Genomic DNA, 18,337 nt, shown 5'->3' on the forward strand with positions numbered 1-18,337 from the left:
GGCAGCTCTCCCGCCACCCATAAGGGTGATCCTGTGGCAAAACCTCTCCTGGGACCACCCTTATGTTTAGGTGGACCGCCCGCCGTTTAAAAAAAATACTGGGGTTATAGCAGCTATCTGCCATAACCCCGATATTTAACATCAAAGTACCGACGTAAATACACGGTGGGCGGTCCGTAAGTGGCTAAAGGAGTTGTAAAGTCAGAAGGTTTTTTTTTTCCCATCATCCTAATGCATTCTATGCGTTAAGATAAAAAGCATTCCGTGTGCAGCAGCCCCCCTAATACCTGAGCCCCCTCTCTGTCCATGAGAGTCTCGGCAGCCCAGGACCCTCCCTTCTGATTGGCTGAGATAGCAGCAGCACCATTGGCTTCCGCTGCTGTCAAAGTCAGTTAGCCAATCAGGAGAGAGAGAGAGAAAGAGAGAGGACGAACCGCGGCTCCATGTGTGAATGGACACACAGAGCTGCAGCTTGGCTTAGGTGCCCCCATAGCAGGCTGCTTGCTGTGGGGGCACTCAATAGGAAGGAAGGACCCAAGAAGAGGAGGATTGGGGCTGCTCTGTGCAAAATCAACTGCACAGAGGAGATAAGTGTAACATGTTTTTTTTTTTTTCTATAAAAATAACACACAACACACGAGACTTTACAATCACTTTAAGGAAACATGGGACATCTGGCAGTAATAGTTTATTTTACTAGAGGTAAGATGAAATAAACTTCCTACAAACAGGATCCTTAAGCTTCAGCTGTGATGCAATCAAATGACCATCAAAGAAACAAAAAGCGAAGGAACTATGCATTACCGAAAAACCGTCATCTGGTGAATCGCATTTTAGATTCTTTCCTGGCACAAACAAACCCAGTAGGCATTGGTTTGAGCGTCTGACTGACTTTTTTTTTTTTTTGCTGCGTCACATTGGGAACTATTTCCTTCACTTCCTGTCCCGGAGACACAACAGGAAGTGGGAGGAAAACTTTACAGTTGTTCCTGGAATAGAGGGGGGATTTTCCAATGGGGATAGCTGTTCTGGTGACATCCAAGAGAGAAATTCCAACAGGACAGAAATCCTGATAGGGGTCCTAAACCTTTCCTACTCCATCCAAACTGAACAAAAAAAAAAAAAAAGAAGTTTGGACTTTAAATATACACTAGATTACTAAAAGTATTGGGACACCTTTCTTTACACACACATGAACTTTTATTGCATCCCAGGCTAATGCTGGCCATACACGTATAGATTTTTGGATGGGAATATTCGTAGAACATTCATAAGAACATTCTTTGAACATTCGTTGAATAGACGAATGTCGTTCGAAAATGGTCTTTTGCTTTTAACATTTAATTTTAAAATGAATGTAATTTCTGAACAATAACCACATACACTGCCCAAAAAATGTGTTGATCGAGAAAAGTTTTCCCTTCTGCCCCTACGAATTTTCCCGTCGCTGCAGTCGAAAAGGGACATTGATTTTCTAATCGTTAGTGGGGTTAAATCGAACAAATTTTCTTGAAACGAAAATTTCCGGATGAAAATCTATACGTGTATGGCCAGCATTAGGCTAGCCATACATTATACCATTTTCCTTTACATTTACCAAAACCATAGAATATGGTGGTAAAACCTAAACACTTTCAATTCGTATGCAATCAGCCAGGTCCTTGCACTACATAGTTGAAGGTAAATCTAAAGGAAATTAAACAAGAAAATTGTATATTATATGGCCTTTAGGCTGGCCATACACTATACAATTTTCTTATTCAATTTCCTTTAGATTTACCTTAAACTATGTAGTGCAAGGGCCTGCCAGATTGCATACAAATTGAAAGTGTTTAGATTTGACCCTACATTACATGGTTTTGGTAAATCTAAAGGAAAGGTGAACAAGAGAATTGTATAGTGTATGGCCAGCCTTAGTCCATAGGGTTCAATATTGAGTTGGCCCTCCCTTTGCAGCTATAACAGCTTCAACTCTTCTGGGAAGGCTGTCCACAAGGTTTAGGAGTGTGTCTATGGGAATGTTTGACCATTCTTCCAGAAGCGCATTTGTGAGATCAGGCTTTGAAGTTGGACAAGAAGACTCTGCTCGCAGTCTTCGCTCTAATTCATCCCCAAGGTGTTCTATCAGGTTGAGGTCAGGACTCTGTGCAGGCCAATCAATCTCCTCCACCCCAAACTCACTCATCCGTGTCTTTATGGACCTTGCTTTGTGCAGTGGTCCAAATCATTTGGTGGAGGGGGGGGGGATTAGGGTGTGGGGTTGTTTTTCAGGGGTTGGGCTTGGCCCCTTAGTTCCAGTGAAGGGAACTCTTATGGCATCAGCAGACCAAGATATTTTGGACAATTTCATACTCCCAACCTTGTGGGAACAGTTTTGGGATGAAGCTGAACTAAAGGCAAATGGCTAAATACACTGTTGAAATACATATAGGAGAACTGCCTTAACTTGACAAATGATTTTGTATTACTGTTTATCCAGTCCCGATATTTACATAGCTCCGCCACACAGCACAGCTTTAACTGGCAGGAGCTCTGATTCTTCTCTGCTGTAGTTCAGTAACACTTACAGGTCTTGTCCCTAATAATCCCACCATCCTGACCCCCCCCCCCTCCTGATTGGACAGTGAAAGGAGCAGGAGTAGACCAATGAGCTTATCTCCCTGTCATCTCCTCCTATCAGCATGCACCTTCTTAGCACATCAGCACAACTGATTGGCTCTTTGTACTACTTCTCCCTCTACCAGTTTAAAGAAGTTGTAAATAAAGATGCACCAAATTTCAGCAGCCAAAACATATTGGCCTAAAATGTGATCGGCATTCTGCCGATAAGAGAAAAAAGGTGCCAATAGTGGCACCAAAAATGCCACAACTTTACTGTGATTTTACAATGCTTCTGGTGTGTTTTTCATAGGTCATGTGACTCAAAAAACGCATCAAAAACTTAACAGGTGCGTTACCAATGCATTCTTGCTGCATTTCAAAAGTGAGGTGCGTTTTTGGTGCTTTTTTTTTTTTTTACAGGCCAAAAACGCAGCAAGCAGTATTTTTAACACCACAACGGAAGCGCAACAGACTAGCGTGAAGACATACATAAAATTTAAAAGGATACACTTTTCTTGAGCTTTTCTTGTGCTAAAAGGTACCAATAAATTTAAATTCATAATATTCAATAAAAGTCGAACATAATACAATTCTTTATAAAATGTATATATATTTTTTAAAAACTGTCAATTTCGGTTTTCGGCCAAGTACATCCTGTATTTTCGGTTTCGGCACCAACATACATTTCTATTTGATGCACCTCTAGTGGTAAACCTTTGTTTTTTTTCTTATAAAAATAACAAACATGATTATACCTATCTGCTCTGTGCAATCGCTTTGCACATAGCAATCCCCGATTCTCTTTCTTCTGGGGTCCCCCGCCAGTGCTCTAGGCACCTCCTCTTCATTGGGTGCCCCCACAGAAAGCCACTTAACACCGACACATTGATACACACAGCGGGACTCATCCCCGCCCCCCCGCGTCAGGCAATTTGATTGACAGCAGCGGGAGCCAAGGACTGTCCAATGAGGAGAGAGACAGTGGCTGGAGCTGCTGCACTCCTGCACATCGCTGGATCGGATAAGAAAAAAAGGGGGGGGGCGGGGGGAAGCTGCAGCACAGAAGGTTTTTCACCTTAACCACTTGCTTACTGGGCACTTAAACCCCCTTCCTGCCTAAGCCAATTCTCAGCTTTCAGCACTGTCGCACTTTGAATGACAATTGCGCAGTCATGCAACACTGTACCAAAATAAAATCTTTATCATTTTCAAACAAATAGAGCTTTCTTTTGGTGGTATTTAATCACTACTGAGGTTTTTATTTTTTGCTGAACGAACAAATAAATACCAAAAATCTTGAAAAAAAAAAAAAAACTTTTTTAAAAAATATTGCAAACAAGTAATTTTCCTCCTTCATTGATGTGCACTGATGGGTCCTGATAGGCACTGATAAGGCGGCACTGGTGGGTGACACTGATGGGAAGCTGATAATCAGTTAACATCCAAGTACTTACACTGAAACTATAAGCTAAATATAAACATATTAATGAATACAGGGTTGTCTTTATTTGGGTCTTTTAAAGCGGAGTTCCACTCATTTCTGTGTTTATTAAAAATCAGCAGCTACAAAGAGTGTAGCTGACTTTTAATAAACACACACTCACCTGTCCCACGATCCAGTGATGGGGGGGGGGGGGGGGGGGGAGTCCCGTTCACTCCATCTTCTCCCTGCGGTGCCGTCACCTCTAGTGTGGGCACCCGGCTGTGACAGCTTGCGGCTTCACACCTGGGTGCACACTGCGCATGCGCGAGTCGCTGTGAATGGCCGGGCAATCTTCTGGGACCTCTGATGTGTCCCAGATTGCAGGGAGGGAGGGGGAGAGGAGAACTTCCGTTTGAGCCACCTAGGCGGCCCGAGCGGAAGTGGGAGCAGGTACCTGTCAAATCTAGGTACCCCCCCCCCAAAAAAAAATGTGGCATGTCAGGTGGCTAGGAGTATTTAAAGCGGAAGTTCCACTTTTGGGTGGAACTCCGCTTTAACCTATTTACACCAGCCCTACGCATACATGTGGGCAGGTGGGCTTTAAAGCTGAATTCCAGGAATTCAGCCACTATGTAAAAAGTGACGGCCCACTAGGACTTAAGTCCAAGGAGGTGCATGACATCTTCTGGACTTATCTCTATTATTTATATCCGACAGGTTTATGGCTCTCCTGGGCTGCGAGAAAGGAGAAAGAGGCAGACAGGGCACCTCTGCCCACCCCTCCTCTCTGCTGCCCATTCAGAGAAGCCTTTGTATATTGTGAATGAGTTTTTATAATGCAAAGGCTTCTGTGATTAGGCTTAGAAATGGGGGGAGGGGCATAGCAGCTGCACTGACTCTAATGTTGAAGATACATCAGCATGGGACTCCTGGAAATGCAAAATCAGATGTATATACCAGAGATAAGCCATGGGGACGTCTTGCAGCTACTTGGACTTAAAGCAGAACTCCACCCAAAAGCTCCTCCCCCTACTCCGCTGCCACTGGGGGGGGGGGGAAATCGGGTACCTGGTTCTGGCTACAGCGAACTGAGCCAGAACTCCCCCCCCCCCCCTCCTTTCCCCACAACCTTCTGGGACACATCACAGAAGACTTCGGCCCATTCACAGAGCACAGCAGGAATCCAGGCTGTGAATGGCGCAAGGCTTCACTGCCACTTTCCCTTAGTCAAGATGGCGGCACCAGCACCGGATAGCGGATTGAATTATCAGTCTGGCTTAGGACACCGCTGGATTCCTGGACATCCAAGTGCCCTAATAATAAAAGTCAACAGCTACAGTATTTGTAGCTGCTGACTTTAGATTCTTTTCTGAAGGAGCCTGGAGTTCCAATTTAACTCATAGTATTCCCTTCACTTTTTACAAAGAAGCGGAATTCCTTTAATTCAGCTTTATTGCCAGGCGGCCACATGCATGCATCCATGGGAATGGCTTTTCTGTGCTGAGAGCACACACTCGGGGTCATGGGCAGCTCCTGATGCCTACTTAGAATTGGGAGCTTCTGATCAAGTGACCGCTGTAACAGCCAATCACAAGATCTGAAATCCTGCCTCCGCCTCCCAGCATTTAGATCCTTTTTAAGGACTGGGGTTGGCAGCAGCAATGGTTAAATTTGCCTTGAGTTCAAAAGTATCTCCTTTGGAACAAGAGGGACTTTCATGCAAGGTGGTAGTGTACCACAACTGGCAAGCCGAGAAGATAAGATAATATCCTGCAGTGGTGAGTAACTAGCACTCAGGCTACCAAGAATGCCCATTGATCCTGGACTTGCATTTCAGGGGGCCATGATTGCCACCAGACAGGTCTGATCTGTGTGCCACTGATCGGAGCACACTGCTGGCATACAAATGCTGATGCAGAAACCCAATATCACACAGAGGTCAGACAATGCTGGCACAGCCCAGGGCGGCACCACCTTCACCACCTGCACACCCTGCTATGTAACATATGGAAGACCTGCACTGCCTTGTCCTATACATGGCCTTGTGTGTGCATATGCCGGAGGAAGGAAGGGGGGGGGGGGGGGGCTGAATTTACAACACCCGCTATAGAGCCACACACCCTGCAGGGCACCTATGATGTTTATTTAACCCTTACTGCCCCAAACAGAAACACCACTAATGTGTATCTACCAAAATACACAGAATCTGGTTCCACTGTATCTGACACAGCATTCCACAATCATTTCTTGGGGCATTATATATCATATACAGTATATACCCCATCACATCATACAATATATACCCCATCAGATCATACCATATACAATATATACCCCATCACAACATACCATATACAGTATATACCCCATCCCATTATACCATATACAGTATATATACTGTATATATATATATACACATACATACACACACACACACACACACACACACACACACACACACATATATATATATATATATATATATATATATATATATATATATATATATATACATATATACATACACACTCTTTCACATCATACCATATACAGTATATATACCCCATCACATCATACCATATACAGTATATACTACATCACATCATACCATACCATACCATATACAGTATATACCCCATCACGTCATACTATATATAGTATATACTTCATCACAACAGGACTATTCACCACACACATAAATATATATATATATATATATATATATATACACACACACACACACATATATACACATAACCACACTATATATATGGATCTATGTTATAAAGCAAAATATTTGTGTACAGAAATCTCCCTTGCCTCTGAAGAGGTCCAGTAAAATTGCTCTCTATATATCACAAGACAAAATGCATTACCATGGCATAGGCATTCCCCATACGATGAGCCCCGGTGCAGGCTCCCTTCCCCTCACCTACCATATTCCATACATATAGAGTCATTGCTCTATCTATAGTTGGTGCCCATTTCTGCACACCCCGGAACACAGCACATCACACACACACACACACACCGATCATTGCAGGAATTGTCCTTCTCACCTTCCTCCGTTTGCTCCCCCGATCGCTCAGCGTCCCCTGACTCCCAAACACAGCTCCCAGCACCGCCCACTACATTTCCCCATAACCACACCCAAACAGTCGTTGATCCCTCCCAATTACGCCTCCTGGCTGGGCTCGCTGCTTAGACCACGCCCCTATCTCTCTGTTCTCATCTGTATGGTTGCGGAAGACGCTGATTACTGATCTTCCTGCTGATCACTAACTGTGATCACTGCCTTCGATCACCGATCCTTCCACTGATCATCGACTGTGATCACTGCCTCCGATCCTCCCACTGATCATCAATGCTGATGGTTACAGGCAGGACCTTAGGTGTGCACCCCAAAGCTCATGCGTGTGTATATATATATATATATATATATATATACACCCACAGTCCAGTGGCGGCTGGTGAAGTTTTAAGATGGGGGGCGCAAGACCCCGCCCTTCCATTTTGACCCCTCCCATTTCTCAGAAGCCACACCCCTTATAGACTCCACCCATTTTGTCCCCCGTATTTTGCTTGCGTGAACCAATTCTCCCAATATATCACATATTAAGGGGTCCATCAGTACTAGTATATCCCATAATAGGGAACAGGGGCCCTATTATGGGATATACTGTGAGAGACACCCTATTATGGGATACATGGACTGAGAGTGGCACAAACCCCACAGTACAGACCCCCCCAAGCACAAACCCGCACAAACAACTCAAGCATAAACCCCACAGTACAGGCCCCTAGCACAAACCCCACAGTACATGCCCCCTTCAATATAGTGACCAGTATAAATGCCCCCTTTAAATGTAGTGACCAGCATATATGTCCCCAATGCAGTGACCAGTATACATGTCCCCAATGCAGAGCTATGCGTGCGTGCCTCCAATGCAGTGACCACCAGTGTACATGTCCCCAATGCAGAGATATGCGTGCGTGCCTCCAATGCAGTGACCACCAGCGTACATGTCCCCAATGCAGAGATATGCGTGCGTGCCTGCCTCCAATGCAGTGACCACCAGCGTACATGTCCTCCAGTGCAGCCAGTATACAAGAGGCGCCGATTGGCTGCCTTCTGGGGGCGTAACCTGGGCGCAAGTCTTTGCGATTGGACAACCCCACTTTCTGATATCCTGGCTGTGATTGGTCCAGTCTACAGCCTGGACCAATCATCATCCAGGATATCGCTGACGTTGCAATGGGGGGGGTGCGTGCGTGCGTCAGTCACTCACCGTCACCGCCGCTCAGAGAAGAGGAGAGGCCGCCCGCCGGTTCCCGCCGCCGAGACGAGGGAGAAGGACCCGCCGCAGAAGAGGAGGAAGAAGCTGAGCCGTGCCGCCGCCAGGTAAGTTTGAAGGGAGCACGCACGCTGGTCTCTGCATCGATTGGGGTACAATGCTGTGGGCACTCTGCAATAATTGGGGTACAATGCTGGCACTCTGCAATCATTGGGGGACAATGCTGGCACTCTGCAATAATTGGGGGACAAAGCTGTGGCGCTCTGCAATCATTGGGGGACAATGCTGGCACTCTGCAATAATTGGGGGACAATGCTGTGGCCACTCTGCAATCATTGGGGGACAATGCTGTGGCGCTCTGCAATCATTGGGGTACAATGCTGTGGCCACTCTGCAATCATTGGGGTACAATGCGGTGGGCACTCTGCAATCATTGGGGGACAATGCTGTGGGCACTCTGCAATCATTGGGGGACAATGCTGTGGGCACTCTGCAATAATTGGGGGACAATGCTGTGGCGCTCTGCAATCATTGGGGGACAATGCTGTGGCGCTCTGCAATCATTGGGGGACAAAGCTGTGGCGCTCTGCAATCATTGGGGGACAATGCTGTGGTGCTCTGCAATCATTGGGGGACAATGCTGTGGCGCTCTGCAACCATTGGGGTACAATGCTGTGGGCACTCTGCAATCATTGGGGGACAATGCTGTGGCGCTCTGCAATCATTGGGGGACAATGCTGTGGCGCTCTGCAATCATTGGGGGACAATGCTGTGGCCACTCTGCAATCATTGGGGTACAATGCTGTGGGCACTCTGCAATCATTGGGGGACAATGCTGTGGGCACTCTGCAATCATTGGGGGACAATGCTGTGGCGCTCTGCAATCATTGGGGGACAATGCTGTGGCGCTCTGCAAGCATTGGGGGACAATGCTGTGGCGCTCTGCAACCATTGGGGTACAATGCTGTGGGCACTCTGCAATCATTGGGGGACAATGCTGTGGCGCTCTGCAATCATTGGGGGACAATGCTGTGGCGCTCTGCAATCATTGGGGGACAATGCTGTGGCGCTCTGCAATTATTGGGGGACAATGCTGTGGCGCTCTGCAATCATTGGGGTACAATGCTGTTGCGCACTCTGCAATCATTGGGGACAATGCTGTGGCGCTCTGCAGTGATTGGGGACAATGCTGTGGCGCTCTGCATTGAAAGGGGCTCGCACGCTGAACTCTGCATTGATGGGGGCACGGAACAGTTGCATTGAAGGGGGCACGCACGCTGAACTCTGCACAGTGTTTATTGCATTGAAGGGGGCACAGCACAGTTGCATTGAAGGGGGCATGCACGCTGAACTCTGCATTGTGGGGGCACAGCACAGTGTTCATTGCATTGAAGGGGGCACAGCACAGTTGCATTGAAGGGGGCATGCACACTGAACTCTGCATTGTTGGGGCACAGCACAGAGTTCATTGCATTGAAGGGGGCACAGCACAGTGTTTATTGCATTGAAGGGGGCACAGCACAGTGTTTATTACATTGAAGGGGGCACAGCACAGTGTTCATTGCATTGTGGGGGCACAGCACAGTGTTCATTGCATTGAAGGGGGCACAGCACAGTGTTTATTGCATTGAAGGGGGCACAGCACAGTGTTTATTGCATTGAAGGGGGCATAGCACAGTGTTCATTGCATTGAAGGGGGCACAGCACAGTGTTTATTGCATTGAAGGGGGCACAGCACAGTGTTTATTGCATTGAAGGGGGCATAGCACAGTGTTCATTGCATTGAAGGGGGCACAGAACAGTGTTTATTGCATTGAAGGGGGCACAGCACAGTGTTTATTGCATTGAAGGGGGCACAGCACAGTGTTTATTGCATTGAAGGGGGCAAAGCATAGTGTTTATTGCATTGAAGGGGGCACAGCATAGTGTTTATTGCATTGAAGGGGGCACAGCACAGTGTTTATTGCAATGAAGGGGGCACAGCACAGTGTTTATTGCATTGAAGGGGGCATGCACACTGAACTCTGCATTGTTGGGGCACAGCACAGTGTTCATTGCATTGAAGGGGGCATAGCACAGTGTTCATTGCATTGAAGGAGGCACAGAACAGTGTTTATTGCATTGAAGGGGGCACAGCACAGTGTTTATTGCATTGAAGGGGGCATAGCACAGTGTTCATTGCATTGAAGGGGGCACAGCACATTGTTCATTGCATTGAAGGGGGCACAGCACAGTTGCATTGAAGGGGGCATGCACGCTGAACTCTGCATTGTGGGGGCACAGCACAGTGTTTATTGCATTGAAGGGGGCATAGCACAGTGTTCATTGCATTGAAGGGGGCACAGCACAATGTTCATTGCATTGAAGGGGGCACGCACGCTGAACTCTGCATTGAAGGGGGCATGTACACTGGTCTCTGCATTGAAAGGGGGCATGTACGCTGGTCACTGCATTGAAAGGGGGCATATACCATCTCCTGTACCATGACCTGTGACACCTATGGTCACCTATGCCATGCCTATACCATCACCTGTGCCATGCCTGTACCATGACTTCAAAGTCACGCAATTTTTTACTGCGTTTTTTGACGCAAAGCAATACCTATTACATTTTTCTTTTTGCGCCCCCCCAAAAATTTTGAGCACCAGCCGCCACTGCATGTCCCCCAATGCAGAGCTATGCGTGCGTGCCTCCAGTGCAGCCAGCATACATGTCCCCCAATGCAGAGCTATGCATGCGTGCCTCCAGTGCAGCCAGTATACATGTCCCCAATGCAGAGCTATGCGTGCGTGCCTCCAGTGCAGCCAGTATACATGTCCCCCAATGCAGAGCTATGCGTGCGTGCCTCCAGTGCAGCCAGTATACATGTCCCCCAATGCAGAGCTATGCGTGCATGCCTCCAGTGCAGCCAGTATACATATCCCCCAATGCAGAGCTATGCGTGCGTGCCTCCAGTGCAGCCAGTATACATGTTCCCCAATGCAGAGCTATGCGTGCGTGCCTCCAGTGCAGCCAGTATACATGTCCCCAATGCAGAGCTATGCATGCGTGCCTCCAGTGCAGCCAGTATACAGTGGGTACGGAAAGTATTCAGACCCCCTTAAATTTTTCACTCTTTGTTATATTGCAGCCATTTGCTAAAATCATTTAAGTTCATTCTTCTTCCTCATGAATGTACACATAGCACCCCATACTGACAGAAAAACACAGAATTGTTGACATTGTTGCAGATTTATTAAAAAAGAAAAACTGAAATATCACATGGTCCTAAGTATTCAGACCCTTTGCTGTGACACTCATATATTTAACTCAGGTGCTTTCCATTTCTTCTGATCATCCTTGAGATGGTTCTACACCTTCATTTGAGTCCAGCTGTGTTTGATTATACTGATTGGACTTGATTAGGAAAGCCACACACCTGTCTATATAAGACCTTCCAGATCACAATGCATGTCAGAGCAAATGAGAATCATGAGGTCAAAGGAACTGCCTGAAGAGCTCAGAGACAGAATTGTGGCAAGGCACAGATCTGGCCAAGGTTACAAAACGATTTCTGCTGCACTTAAGGTTCCTAAGAGCACAGTGGCCTCCATAATCCTCAAATGGAAGACGTTTGGGACGACCAGAACCCTTCCTAGAGCTGGCCGTACGGCCAAACTGAGCTATCGGGGGAGAAGAGCCTTGGTGAGAGAGGTAAAGAAGAACCCAAAGATCACTGTGGCTGAGCTCCAGAGATGCAGTCAGGAGATGGGAGAAAGTTGTAGAAAGTCAACCATCACTGCAGCCCTCCACCATTCGGGGCTTTATGGCAGAGTGGCCCGACGGAAGCCTCTCCTCAGTGTAAGACACATGAAAGCCCGCATGGAGTTTGCTAAAATACACCTGAAAGACTCCAAGATGGTGAGAAATAAGATTCTCTGGCCTGATAAGACCAAAATAGAACTTTTTGGCCTTAATTCTAAGCGGTATGTGTGGAGAAAACCAGGCACTGCTCATCACCTGTCCAATACAGTCCCAACAGTGAAGCATGGTGGTGGCAGCATCATGCTGTGGGGGTGTTTTTCAGCTGCAGGGACAGGATGACTGGTTGCAATCGAGGGAAAGATGAATGCGGCCAAGTACAGGGATATCCTGGACAAAAACCTTCTCCAGAGTGCTCTGGACCTCAGACTGGGCCGAAGGTTTACCTTCCAACAAGACAATGACCCTAAGCACACAGCTAAAATAACGAAGGAGTGGCTTCACAACAACTCCGTGACTGTTCTTGAATGGCCCAGCCAGAGCCCTGACTTAAACCCAATTGAGCATCTCTGGAGAGACCTAAAAATGGCTGTCCACCAACGTTTACCATCCAACCTGACAGAACTGGAGAGGATCTGCAAGGAGGAATGGCAGAGGATCCCCAAATCCAGGTGTGAAAGACTTGTTGCATCTTTCCCAAAAAGACTCCTGGCTGTATTAGATCAAAAGGGGGCTTCTACTAAATACTGAGCAAAGGGTCTGAATACTTAGGACCATGTGATATTTCAGTTTTTCTTTTTTAATAAATCTGCAACAATGTCAACAATTCTGTGTTTTTCTGTCAGTATGGGGAGCTATGTGTACATTCATGAGGAAGAAGAATGAACTTAAATGATTTTAGCAAATGGCTGCAATATAACTAAGAGTGAAAAATTTAAGGGGGTCTGAATACTTTCCGTACCCACTGTACATGTCCCCAATGCAGAGCTATGCATGCGATGCGTGCCTCCAGTGCAGCCAGTATACATGTCCCCCAATGCAGAGCTATGCGTGCATGCCTCCAGTGTAGCCAGTATACATGTCCCCAATGCAGAGCTATGCGTGCGTGCCTCCAGTGCAGCCAGTATACATGTCCCCCAATGCAGAGCTATGCGTGCGTGCCTCCAGTGCAGACAGCATACATGTCCCCCAATGCAGAGCTAGGCATGCGTGCCTCCAGTGCAGCCAGTATACATGTCCCCAATGCAGAGCTATGCGTGCGTGCCTCCAGTGTAGCCAGTATACATGTCCCCAATGCAGAGCTATGCGTGCGTGCCTCCAGTGCAGCCAGTATACATGTCCCCCAATGCAGAGCTATGCGTGCGTGCCTCCAGTGCAGACAGCATACATGTCCCCCAATGCAGAGCTAGGCATGCGTGCCTCCAGTGCAGCCAGTATACATGTCCCCAATGCAGAGCTATGCGTGCGTGCCTCCAGTGCAGCCAGTATACATGTCCCCCAATGCAGAGCTATGCGTGCGTGCCTCCAGTGCAGCCAGTATACATGTCCCCAATGCAGAGCTATGCGTGCGTGCCTCCAGTGCAGCCAGTATACATGTCCCCCAATGCAGAGCTATGCGTGCGTGCCTCCAGTGCAGCCAGTATACATGTTCCCCAATGCAGAGCTATGCGTGCGTGCCTCCAGTGCAGCCAGTATACATGTCCCCCAATGCAGAGCTATGCGTGCGTGCCTCCAGTGCAGCCAGTATACATGTTCCCCAATGCAGAGCTATGCGTGCGTGCCTCCAGTGCAGCCAGTATACATGTCCCCCAATGCAGAGCTATGCATGCGTGCATCCAGTGAAGCCAGTATACATGTCCCCAATGCAGAGCTATGCATGCGTGCCTCCAGTGCAGCCAGTATACATGTCCCCAATGCAGAGCTATGCATGCGATGCGTGCCTCCAGTGCAGCCAGTATACATGTTCCCCAATGCAGAGCTATGCATGCGTGCCTCCAGTGCAGCCAGTATACATGACCCCAATGCAGAGCTATGCATGCGATGCGTGCCTCCAGTGCAGCCAGTATACATGTCCCCAATGCAGAGCTATGCATGCGATGCGTGCCTGCAGTGCAGCCAGTATCCATGTTCCCCAATGCAGAGCTATGCGTGCATGCCTGAGAGCAGTGCACTTACCTGTGAGTCACGGCGGCTTCTCCCTCTCCTCTTCTTCGTTCGGCGGCGGGAAGGTGAGCGGCGCTTCTCCCTCTCGGCCTCTTCTGCGGCGGGTGACGGGCGGCGGGAAGGTGACCGGCGCCGGCTTCTTCTCCGGACTGGACTCCTCTTCGGCGGCGGGAAGCTGACCGGGCGGTGACGGTGAGTGACTGATGCACGCACCGGCACCGCCCCCATTGCGACGTCAGCGGCGTCACAATCGGATGTCCTGGATGATGATTGGTCCAGGCTGGAGACTGGACCAATCACAGCCAGGAATCCACGAAGTGGGGGTGTCCAAGCGCTGTGCCCTGCACCCAGGTTACGCCCCCAGAAGGCAGCCAATCGGCGCCTCTTCTGGGTCATAACCCCACCCCCCCAGCCTTCACATAGGCCGGCGGCGGCGAAGTTGGCGAACGCAATTTTTTTTTTTTTTTTTGAAAACTTTATTGCTCATTTTGTCTTTTTTTTTTCTTTTTTTAGGGGGGACGGCGCCCTGGCACCCCCCATGCACGGGCAGCCAACGATACACACATATACACACACACACATACAAACTCTTATAAATAAATGTAAACAAACATTAAAATGTATTAAAACATGGACAGTGTCAGAAGGGCAGTGGACGGTGTCAGAAGAGCAGTGTACGGTGTCAGTAGGGCAGAGGACGGTGTAAGAAGGGCAGTGGATGGTGACAGTAGGGCAGAGGACGGTGTCAGTAGAGCAGTGGATGGTGTCAGTAGGATGGTGTCAGTAGGGCAGAGGATGGTGTCAGTAGGACAGTGGATGGTGTCAGTAGAGCAGTGGACGGTGTCAGTAGGGCAGTGGACGGTGTCAGTAGGACTGTGGTTGCTGTCAGTAGAGCAGTGGACGATGTCAGTAGAGCAGTGGACGGTGTCAGTAGGATAGTGGACAGTGTCAGTAGAGCAGTGGACGGTGTCAGTAGAGCAGTGGACGGTCTCAGTAGGACAATGGACGGTGTCAGTAGGGCGGAGGACGGTGTCAGTAGGGCAGAGGACGGTGTCAGTAGGGCAGAGGACGGTGTCAGTAGACAGTGTCAGTAGAGCAGTGGACGATGTCAGTAGAGCAGTGGACGGTATCAGTAGGACAGTGGACGGTGTCAGTAGAGCAGTGGACGGTGTCAGTAAAGCAGTGGACGTTGTCAGTAAAGCAGTGGACGGTGTCAGTAGAGCAGTGGACGGTATCAGTAGGACAGTGGATGGTGTCAGTAGAGCAGTGGACGGTGTCAGTAGAGCAGTGGACGGTGTCAGTAGAGCAGTGGACGGTGTCAGTAGGATAGTGGACAGTGTCAGTAGGACAATGGACGGTGTCAGTAGGACAATGGACAGCGTCAGTAGGACAATGGACGGTGTCAGTAGAGCAGTGGACAGTGTCAGTAGGACAGTGGACAGTGTCAGTAGAGCAATGGGCAGTGTCAGTAGGACAGTGGACAGTGTCAGTAGAGCAATGGGCAGTGTCCGTAGGACAGTGGACAGTGTCAGTAGAGCAGTGGACGGTGTCAGTAGGACAGTGGACGGTGTCAGCAGAGCAGTGGACGGTGTCAGTCAGTAGAGCTGTCAGTAGGGCAGAGGACGGTGTAAGTAGAGCAGAGATTGGTGTCAGGCAGGGGGAAATATCCAGTAGAGCAATGGACAGTGTCAGTAGGACAGTGGACAGTGTCAGTAGAGCAGTGGACGGTGTCAGTAGGACAGTGGACGGTGTCAGTAGGACAGTGGACGGTGTCAGTAGGACAGTGGATGGTGTCAGTAGAGCAGTGGACAGTGTCAGTAGGACACTGGACAGTGTCAGTAGAGCAGTGGACCGTGTCAGTAGGACAGTGGACCGTGTCAGTAGGACAGTGGACAGTGTCAGTAGGACAGTGGACAGTGTCAGTAGAGCAGTGGACGGTGTCAGTAGAGCAGTGGACGGTGTCAGTAGAGCAGTGGACAGTGTCAGTAGAGCAGTGGACGGTGTCAGTCAGTAGAGCTGTCAGTAGGGCAGAGGACGGTGTAAGTAGAGCAGAGATTGGTGTCAGGCAGGGGGAAATATGGTGTGCCTAGGCACATCCTGCGCACACGCCTATAGGAAGGACCTCATGTGAGTTTTTTCATTTTTTTTATGCACGTTTGGCATAAGGCAGGGCATTCACTTGCATGGGCTGCCCTACATATGATAAATGCACCAAAGTAGCTTGCACGTCCCTTTTTTTTTGTTGCAGTAAGCCCCACACGTTTTTGTAACGTGGTTTTCACGTATTTTGTCCCATGACTGCTGGCCATGTTCGGGGTACCGTTAGGAATTTAAGGCACCGCAAGCAAGATGCATGTTTTGGCGTGTTATTTGCATTTTTCAGGAGCGTGTGCAGGCAAGGTGGGAATGCAATCGAAAAGTTTATCGCTATTTACCGCCCCTCTTAAAATCACACCCACAGAAAAGTGAAAAAAAAAATGCTTCTGCCTCTTGGGAGGAGTTTCGCCATCTGCCTTCTCCCTGCTTTGACAGCTTATAGGCAAGGGGCAAAGCCCCCTGGGTACGTCACCTGGTGGCACCGCCCCTTCTGATGTCACGTGACACCAGAAGGGGGCGGTGTCACCGGATGACATAGGCGGTGGCTTCGAAGACACACTAAACAAATTTTCCTGCATTTAAAAGGTGGGTCCCAGGGGGGCTAAGCTGAAAGATCTCTGTCTGGACTGATACGGATAGATGCCGTCTTGCTGCCCTCACAAGACTGGAGAAGTCTGTATGACTGGAAACAAGAAACAGAGGGCGCACCGGCCTAGTGCATTATCCTTAAAGCAATTTATTTTAATAAGGGAACAAAAAGGGGTACTCACAAACAAATGTTTGGTATAGGCATATCACATAAAAGGACTATGGAGTCCACAGTATCTCATCAGGATGAAAAAAGTCCATAGGTTTCTGATGCGTTTCAGAGTTCTGCCTCTTCTTTAGTGCCCTGCCCCTTGCCTATATAAGAGCTGTCAAAGCGGAGAGAAGGCAGATGGCGGGACGCCTCTCAAGAGGCTGAAGCGTTTTTATCTTTTTTTTTTGGTCTGACGGGCATTGTGATTGACGATGGATTTACATCGAGTGACACTATCATTTTATTTTTTATTAAAGGGAATGTCAAAAACAGTTTTCTGTGGTTCTTGCTTTTTGACACTTATTTTACACTTTTTTGGGTGAATGGGTAGGGGTATGATGTACCCGATACCCATTCACACAGAGGGGGCCCCTTGTTAAAGGGGGCTTTCAGATTCCAATAAGTCCCCTACCCGCAGACCCCGACAACCACAGCCCAGGGATGTCAGGAAGAGGCCCTTGTCCCCATCAACATGGGGACAAGGTGCTTTGGGGCAGGGAGAAACCCACCCCAAAGCACCCACCCCCCCATGTTGAGGGCATGTGGCCTGGTATGGTTCAGGGGGGGGGGGGGCTGCTGGCTTGTCCTCCTCTTTCCTGACCTGCCAGGCTGCATGCCCAGATAAGGGTCTGGTATGGATTTTTTTTTGGCGTTGTTTTTTCATTTTTTTTATATCATTATTGCCGGGAGCCTGCAATTCATTACAGCCGCTAGCAAGTTCAAATTACATTTTTTCCTTTAGAAATAACAGTATTGCTGCAACAGGCTCCATACAGATGTGCCACTTTACAGGTACATTAAGGGTATCCTCCAGGCACGGTATTTAAAGTATTTTTCATTTTTATTGTTTCACTTTAGGCATAATTAGAATCACTGCTCCTTTAAAAACAATTGTTTAAAAAAAAAAAAAAATCACTGATCCTTTAAAAATGATTGTTTTAAAAAAAATAAATAAATGCATTGATACATGTCCCCAAGGCAGTATCCAGGTCCCCATACACTTTTTATGGCAATAACTTGCATATAAGCCTTTAAAATGAGGACTTTGAGCAATAGTCAATTTCTTAGCAGTATGCTGAGCAAGTTGGTGTTGATGACGAGACAGTTCAATGATCGGTTTGCATAAAAGGGCCTAGATTAATATGGAAAACAGTACTAAGCAGGGCATAGACCCTAATACCACAGTCTGCACAAATATGGGCCATGGTCCCCTCCTGG

The 18,337-nt window shown here is 48.1% G+C and overlaps 1 protein-coding gene and 1 long non-coding RNA gene across 2 annotated transcripts in view; one reads left to right on the forward strand and one right to left on the reverse strand.

The window, feature by feature from the left end:
- The window catches only part of MANSC1 (MANSC domain containing 1), a 60,084-nt gene extending 52,928 nt beyond the window's left edge, over window positions 1–7,156 (reverse strand). Inside the window, exon 1 of the mRNA XM_082255736.1 lies at window positions 7,084–7,156. The gene's annotated coding sequence lies outside the window, so the exon portion shown is untranslated. The remainder of the gene's footprint in view (window positions 1–7,083) is intronic.
- Window positions 1–18,337, forward strand: part of LOC309554153 — a 476,173-nt gene that overhangs the window by 193,889 nt on the left and 263,947 nt on the right. The gene's annotated exons all lie outside the window — the stretch shown is intronic.

This window comes from Pelophylax lessonae, assembly GCF_965119305.1.
Source record: "Pelophylax lessonae genome assembly, chromosome: 4".
NCBI classification, from domain to species: domain Eukaryota; kingdom Metazoa; phylum Chordata; class Amphibia; order Anura; family Ranidae; genus Pelophylax; species Pelophylax lessonae.